An 8,499-nucleotide genomic window follows, 5' to 3' on the forward strand; every position below is an offset into this window, starting at 1 on the left:
TATACTTACTGGCACATCTAAATTCATACTAGCCATATTTCTATTGTTAAAAAGCCACATATGGCTAGAAATCACTATACTGAATAACACAGTTCTCAGGAAACTAGCTCATGTTCACAAAGAGAGAGTAAAGAAAATGTTTATTGGTGCATTACTTGTGAGAATAAATTAATTTAAAACATTCTTAATATCCAATGGTAGAGAACTGAATTAAGAAAGTATCTTGCAACATATAATATGACCAGCAAAGCTATTTCTTTTTCCCAAAAATCTAGGCTACACTTGTAAAGATATACAATAACCCATGATGATACATTATAAATTCAAGCAGTGTTTCTTCTCAGAATAAAAGTACAGAGATTGGACTTGGATAGTGAAAAGAAATTTCACCATTACAGGAAATATTTTACTTATCCAAAATAAAATTGATCAAGTAATTTGATAAAACAATAATGATTTCAAGTCCTGGGTATTTGAAACAGTATCCTTCGTATCTTATATTTGTTAATTTGTGAATTTTAAATATTATTTGTTATTTACATAAACTTCACTTAATATTGTTCTCTGGAAATTAGCCCGGGATTTATCCAATTTCCCTGCTACTTCTGACACTACTGCATTGGTATAGTTATCATTATTACTATTTTATCTGAACTGCAATCTATTCATTATGATTCTAGATTTTATTTTTAAAGGGTAAATATGTTAAAATATTCCATCAGCTCTGAATAGTAGAAATGAGGATTTAGGAGAATGGAAAAATTTTCACCATTGTCTCTCTATATATTTTCTTTTCCTAACATAGTTTGATATTTACCACATGCATACATTTAAGTTGAAAAGTAATTTAAAGTTATAAAACAATTTAATAACCACATGCAATTTGGATTAGAGCTTACCAACATATTTTTAATCTGCTGAGGAAAGTTAGTTTTATTTTTTTGTGCTCTTAGATTCACAGAAACAAACAATTTTCTTTGATCTGATGAATTTAATTTGCTTTGATAAAGTAATAAACTATAATATATGCACTCACTATGAATCAGGAAATCCCATGAAGATAAGAATGTAATAACTATCTAAGTTCTTACCAAAAGCATAGCCAGGAAGAACGTAATTCAATTTGTCCCTTTACCCTTTCTTCCTGTAATGTTCAAGTAAAGTAAGATCACTTCAAATAGTATTATAGGTATAATAACAACAAGATTTTCAAGTGAAATAGCAAGTACTTATAGTACAGTATATTTTAATTTGTTTTCCTACTAATCAACATATTGCTTTGCAACCACACAGTTGTCTCTACTTAGGTTTCCTATGCCATGCATTATTACGAAGCTTTCCATGTATTTTAGGTTTTCTCTCACCCTAATTCAAAGTTATATCTGCAAAAAGTTGCATCTAAATGACTCATATAAGATAATCAATTAAATAGGCAAAATTGATTACTTCATGGAATTGCAGCTGAAACCACAAATTTTAGTACAAATTTAGTATCATGTGCACTTTTAACAGTAAATTGTTATTGCAACTAAACCTAAGGCTTTCCTGAGCTATGAAACCATTCCAAGTCAAATATATCAAACTAAACTGTATCCATGCAACAAAACCAGCATTTATATATTCAGTATTTAGTTGTGGTGGTCACAAAAATGCACATCAATGTGCAAGGGCAAACTTTTAGATAATACCTTGAAAACTGTTTTGCTATGGGGAGGGTAGATTAGACCCTCAGTGCTAAACCATTTAGCTACTACAAAAGTACTTTTCAAACTGTTTTTTTTTCTTTCCTTCCTTAATTTTTTTTCTCTAGTGTTATTAAAGTACAATTGACAATTAAAATTGCATACATTTAGTTTGTACGATGTGATGATCTAACGTTTGTGTACTTGTGAAATGATCACCACAATGGAGTTAACTGGCACATCCATCCTGTGACCTCTGGAACCCTAGCCATTTACTCATGTAGAGGAGGCAGGGTCTGCAGATAGGGGCATGGGGTGAGAGCACACACACATATACATATACATACACACATATATATATATGTATATATATATTTATACCTTTTACTCTTTCATTTAACAGGCATAGTATTTCTTAAAAAAAGATAATCCCAGCATTGTATAGTTCACTAAGCACTGTGATATTCTTATTTGCTTGCTTGTTTTAGCAGGCAGATGAGTTGACTGGATTTCACCTGGAAATGCTGTCTTAGTCGACAACTTCAGTTACAGTTTAGCTATTGCATCTATAGCGGAGCTGCTTTGGCTGGGTCCCCTGCACAAGTGGTCCAGGGATTAGCCTGAGAATATTAGATTTTTACAGAGTCCAGACGCAGAATGCGTGACTTCCTCTTTTTGGAGGCACCGCTCCTGCTCTTTGTAGCATCTGTGGTTGTCCCACCTCTCTATTTCTTTAAACCAGTAGGATTTTTTGATATTTTAGATGCTGCCTGTGGAGTGAACCGTGGCGTGCCTTCGGGCTAAAAGCTACTCAAGACAAGCTATTCACCTTCTGCCATTCTGTTCTTGCAAATTTCCACCTCTTTTTAGAATCTGCCTGCTTTTTTATTCACACTGCAGTAACTTCAGATGGTTGATTATTTTTCTCTCCAGAGGGTATAATTGTTATCTTTCCCTCAATACTTTCAAAGGGTTTAATATTTTTACTCTGTATAATTTTACTATGAAAAATGTTATATTTTATTCTATAGACATATAGCTATGGTGATTGTATTTTTAGAAACAAAAATTACTTAAATTTATGGATAATAACAAAACTGAAAGCATGCTTTGTTTTAGATTTTTAAAGATCTACATTATTTACTTATTTTTAATAAAGAAATATATTGTTAATTTTCTAGGACTTTGCAAATGTCATGTCACCATTTTTTTGTCTTATTACGCTTTTGAGTAGCTTTAGGACATGGGCCTCGTGGTACGATGATTTCCGTTAAGCACATGTGACTTTAGTTTTAAATTATATAAACATATAGCATAAAATTATGTCGGCGCCTCTATTATGTTATTTCACATTTCGCTCTTCACTTCTCCAAGCCCATTTCCTCAATTTCTTCGTAAAGTCATACTGAGTAAATTCCTTCTTGCCTGTGTTTGCCAAGTGCTAGACTTAGTCATCTTTAATGTATGAATTTGAAAATCTGGAAAAGAATCAAATGGTAACGTTGGCTCAAACTTAACTCCATCGGTGTGAAACGTTGGCACTGTTAGAAAAGCTTCATTCGATTAACTGCAATTCATCTCTGTCATAAAACTGTATAAAATGTGCTGGTGCTTCATTTACAAATACAAGGCAGGACCGTCCAGATAATTAAGCTGTCGCATGGGATGACACTAACGGAGAAAGATACCAAAAATAGAGTGAATATGCGGGGTCTTTTGTTTTGTTTTTTTTTTAATTTTCAGGGAGGGGTAAGGCCTAGAAGCCATGATGTTATGCACAGTCAGAGGCTTGTTACTATCTGATTACTGTCAGATTCAACCTCTAGTAACATAATATGGGAGGAAGGAAAATTCACATTTCCTCCGGAAATCAGATTTATGATCTGTGAACTTATAAATCTTAAATAAATTTAAACATATGGTGTTTTATCTTGAAATATGCTCACTAAAAGAAGTGTACACTTTTACTATAAAAACCAAACATCTTCCATCGATATTTTCTTTTGTAGCTTGAAAAACAGAAAAATGGTAACACCGATTTTAAAAAATTCCTTAGCACTTTTAAAAATCCAAAGTCGAAAAGCTCACATTTTTATTTTTAGCAACGATGATTTCATAACTTATGCAGATTAGGCTAAATCATGATGTTCTTCATTAGAATGAAATTCTGATTCACTTACAATAATAAGTATTAAACTCGATTAAATCAGGACACCCAGAGAACAGTATCAGCTGTGTTGACTCCATTGGTATGATCTACAGAAGGGATATATTTTCTGCAACAATAGCTGTTGCACAGACATCGGATTGGAATTTGCACAGCAAAACTACTTACCTGCCCCCACTTCAAATGAACCAGATCTACCTGTTTTTACTTTCTAATTTTAAATTCAACGTTTACATACTGATACCCAAGCTAATCTATATTTTCAATAAATGAAGATTATCCCTCAATATCGTTGTATATTTTTATCTAGCCAATTTCTACTTGTGAATAATATTTTTCCAATTTAAACATAGCCACGTACCCATATTTTTGAAATTTGTTGGATTATTTCTTAATAGTTGAATCAGTCGTTTCACATTTCTTTGATTTCATTGTCAAACTGATCTTCATGTATGCTATTTGTAATTTCTTTGCCAAAAGTGTGGGGCTGCTTAGGTCCTGACAAACTGGCCAATACAAAAGTACCCCTGGCTCTATTTCTCATACACTGAGCTCTTCTGCCTAAACAATTTCACCGGAAAGGTGATGCAGATTTCGGCAGACCGTACTTGCAAGGAGGAGTCTGACTCCTTTTATTGATGAGTCACTGCAGGCAATTTTAAGTGTCAACCTTCCCTCTTGCCTTTGAGCCCCACACTTAGGCAAGCTGATAGGAAAGCCTGGGTGTTCTCTTCTTTGGTGTCAGCTGGAGATTGAAACCCCACAAGCCCCTGCCCACCATGGGGACCCTTATGGTGACCTCAGGCCCAACCACAATGACACACCAGGATAATCTTGTTTCCTTTTGCTCTCCACATTTTTTTAACTCGCTTGAGAGGCTTGTCCTACTCTTCCCGGAGACATTAATTATGTATATAATCAACCTTTACATACCTTGTGTGTGTGTGTGTGTGTGCCCACGTCTGTGTGTGTTATCATCAGTCTCAAATGTGCGACTACGTCTTCTCTCAGGAGTAGCCTTTCCGTGTCTCATCCTCTTTGGCACTTGAATTTACACACTTGCAAGATAGCTCCACCAGCCCTCACTTCTTCCTTGATGTTTCATTATTATATTTACTCTCCATTTTATTGCTAAACCCTTCTGTTTCCCTTTTGATTCTTCTTTCTTCATCTTTGTATTTTGGGCAACTCAAGACCGAACTACTTGTTCGGCTTCAGAAAATAGCATTCTCTGTCTTCAAACACCGTTGTTCTAGTCAACTACACACAACACTCATTTTTGTTGTTGTTGTTGTCATTGATGTTGATGTTGGAATGTTATCGCAAACTCAACATGAAATGAGTAACGGGACTTAACGTTTGAAATAGGGACCCACAAAAGCCTCGCATCACCAGGTCAAATGCCTTCCCAGAATAATGCTCCTATTTTAAGATGACTACTCCTTAGCCCTAGAGAATTCCTATCAGCACAGTGCTAACTTCCCTACTAAATCCTGCTCAGTGGATATCCAGCTTCATTTGTATGTTCAGCTTTGACATTAGATAATTCTCCAAATGCTTAGGATTTACTCTCTTAACTTGAGGTTTTCCTTCGTCATATTCCCCTACTCCTTTTGTAAACGAAGCTTGCTTTCTTAAAACACCGTCTGCAAAGCAATTTTTAACAGTGGCCCAAGATGCCAAATTCTTAACCGTCTGTGTACTATCGTGTTAAGTTGTCTTCAGATGCCCCCTCAGGCACCCTCATCCCTGAACACACAGGTAAACACACACAGGAAGATGCTGGACTGTACACCTATAATCCTTAGTGGAAAACCCGCCTCAAGTCAACCAGTGCTGAGACACGTGACAGAGTAAAGGCACCTGCACAGTCCTTGTGTGAAGACTGCACTCACAGCAGGCAGAGCTGAAGCCTGTAGCCTACAGATCTTTCCTGAAGAGGTTGCTCTTTTCAAACACAGGACTGTCTTGCTCAGGCATCGAGCTTCAGGTCCAGGTTATTCTGTCCAATGTTTCATTTTCACCTGCTCCATGTTCGGAGACTTAAGGAGAGAGATAAAGAAATGCTGTTGCTGGAACCTCTCACTGTGTGGAGCGGGGAAAGCCTGAGGAGACCTTAATTTGTGGAGATGGGACTCTCTGCTGGTGAGAATGCCAGAGACAGATAAATATGGTGAATACCAGGTGGAAACTTGAAAATTTAAAAACCTAGTGCGACATGCAGAGAAAGCCAATTCGTGCTGTGACTCAGGAATGAGTGAACGAAAGCACCTAAGGGTCCACAGTGCTTCAGAATCGGACAGAGCACAGAGGCTCAGCCAATGAGCCAGAGGTCCATTCGCAAGATGAACGTTCCACCACACGCACAGCAAGGCACTTTGTAACAGGGTGGATAGTATTTTTATGGCAAATTTTTCTATGTCCTTCTCCTCGTCCTGAACTACTCTGGAGAATACATGCCTTTGGGCTACTTTGTTGATGTTAAGAATGTAACAAAAGCAAAGAACGCATAAAAAAGAACTCATTATTCAAACGCATTGTCTGTTTTCCTCTTGCAGTATGCTCTTTGCTCTTCCTGCAAATTATATACTGTCGAGTCTCTTGACTATACCCTGAATTTCTCCGTACTGGAAGAAGGCGAACAAAATCCTTGGTGTATTTTGCTCTGGTATATCTGTTCTTTCTTATGAAAAGACTTAGAAAAAAATAAGGAGACCAAGCACTGTTCTCCTGCAAATCACATCTTTTTTCCAATGAGTTATTTAGCTGCACTGAAGGAAGGCATTCTTAAAATGACACAGCTGTAAATACACCAGGAGATTGAGAACACAAATATACCCAGGAAAATGTCAATAAACTTTACTTATCCAGTCTTTTTCTCAAAGCCAATCTAATGTGTGCCATATCAGAAGTTCACATGAGGTATGAATCATATTCAAAAGAAATTTCCTTGTTACAGGAAGCTTTAGTCAGATATATAGAAATACATTTCAAAGAGGAATGATGGATTCAAAGACTCTAATGGCAAGATATCAATGACAGAAGGATCGAAGCTCCGTTAAAATAAAATAGAAATATTTTTTAATGAAACAGTTCATAAGCTAGTAAATAATACTGACCAGGATGGATTATTCTCCTAACTGAAAATAAATATATCCTGATTTAAAAAAAAAAATAAAACTGAAAGAAAAGAGAGGATATTGAATCCATCCAGAAACAACTTATAATGTATGAAATCTGTTTAATGCCAACATGGCCAAAATTGCCTTTTTCACTGGTTAAAGAAAAGGAAAACAGGAGGTCTTGATTTCCTAATAAGTATATAAATTTTCTATAAAACAGTTTCAGAGAAATATCTCCTAAGGCCTTTGACATTTTTAAAACATAGCAATTGACATTTCATCACATATAAAACTATTAAACTCCAAAAAATACTGCAAAAGTATATTGCATTGGTCCTGAATTTCGGAATACTCATCTATGAGGAATAAAACATTGATAACATTGTACAAAATATAATATTAAATAGGCAATGTTATGATAATTAAATAACAAATAGAATATTTGATTAAATATTTTGATTAAATTTATTTTCACAGTAGTGTCATCCCTTATATAATATGTGGAATCGAATTTTTGTAAAGAGCTTTGTTACATCTGTAGGCTGCTGTCTTATTGGAGAAATGGTTCATTGATTGATTTCTAAAAGTTTTCTGAAACTTTTCCCAATTCTATTTTAATACATTAAAACACATTATCCTAGTGACAGTAAAGTTCTCAGCCCGCAAATTTTAATCCTGGGCAAATCTAACACTTTATTTTTTTAAATTATTTATTATTTATGCCTACGGCACCTAGTCTTCCTAGGTGGTCTCCCATCCAAGTACTAACCAAGCCCGACCCTGCTTAGCTTCCGAGCTCAGACATCAGGTTTGTTTGGGGTGGCATGGCCGTAGACCATGGACCGTGGTTCCACTGGGGCGTGGACCCAGGACATTCTACATGTAAAGCGGACGTGCGAACCGCTACACTATGGAACCACGTCCAAATCTAACACTTTAAACACTCAACTGTGGAACTTTTATAGTAACAATGCTTAGAAACAACTGCCAAAAAGTAGTATTTTAAATGAAACCAGCACAGACCGATAAAATGAAAGACCGTGTACATATTAAAATAGCGATATGCCTATATATTAACCAAATTAAAACAGATCTATGGTAAGTTAAAAAGTAGGGAGGTTTGGCATAACACACGTTAATACGTATGTAATAGGTTGTATTCTTTAGCAGAGAAGTTGGATGACAGCTGGGACTGTGTCTATCTCGTTTACTACTCTCATTCTGGCATTTCTGCTCATTGCTGGCTAAGATGTGCCTAACTGTGTGTGTGTTCTAATGAAGTCCAAATTTCCATGTCTTTATAATCGTTTCCATCTGTCCTCTTGGTTCTCTTATTTCAGATCCAGGTATTTGTACTACTAGTTTGCTAGGGCTGCCTTAACAAAATACCACAGTCTGGAAGCTTAAACGACAGAAAGTTATGATCTCACAGATCTGGGGGATAGAGTCCAAGGTCAAGGTGTCCACAGGGTTGGTTTTCCTGAGGCCTCTCTCCTTGGTTTGCAGATGGCTGCCTTCTCCCTGTGTG

The 8,499-nt window shown here is 36.0% G+C and overlaps 1 pseudogene; it reads right to left on the reverse strand.

Annotated features, from left to right (window-relative positions):
- Positions 1 to 7,691: 7,691 nt before the first annotated feature.
- Positions 7,692 to 7,807, reverse strand: LOC120586459 (uncharacterized; annotated as a pseudogene).
- Positions 7,808 to 8,499: the final 692 nt, after the last annotated feature.

Source organism: Pteropus medius, unplaced genomic scaffold (genome assembly GCF_902729225.1).
Source record: "Pteropus medius unplaced genomic scaffold, Ma_sr-lr_union100, whole genome shotgun sequence".
In the NCBI taxonomy this organism is placed as follows: domain Eukaryota; kingdom Metazoa; phylum Chordata; class Mammalia; order Chiroptera; family Pteropodidae; genus Pteropus; species Pteropus medius.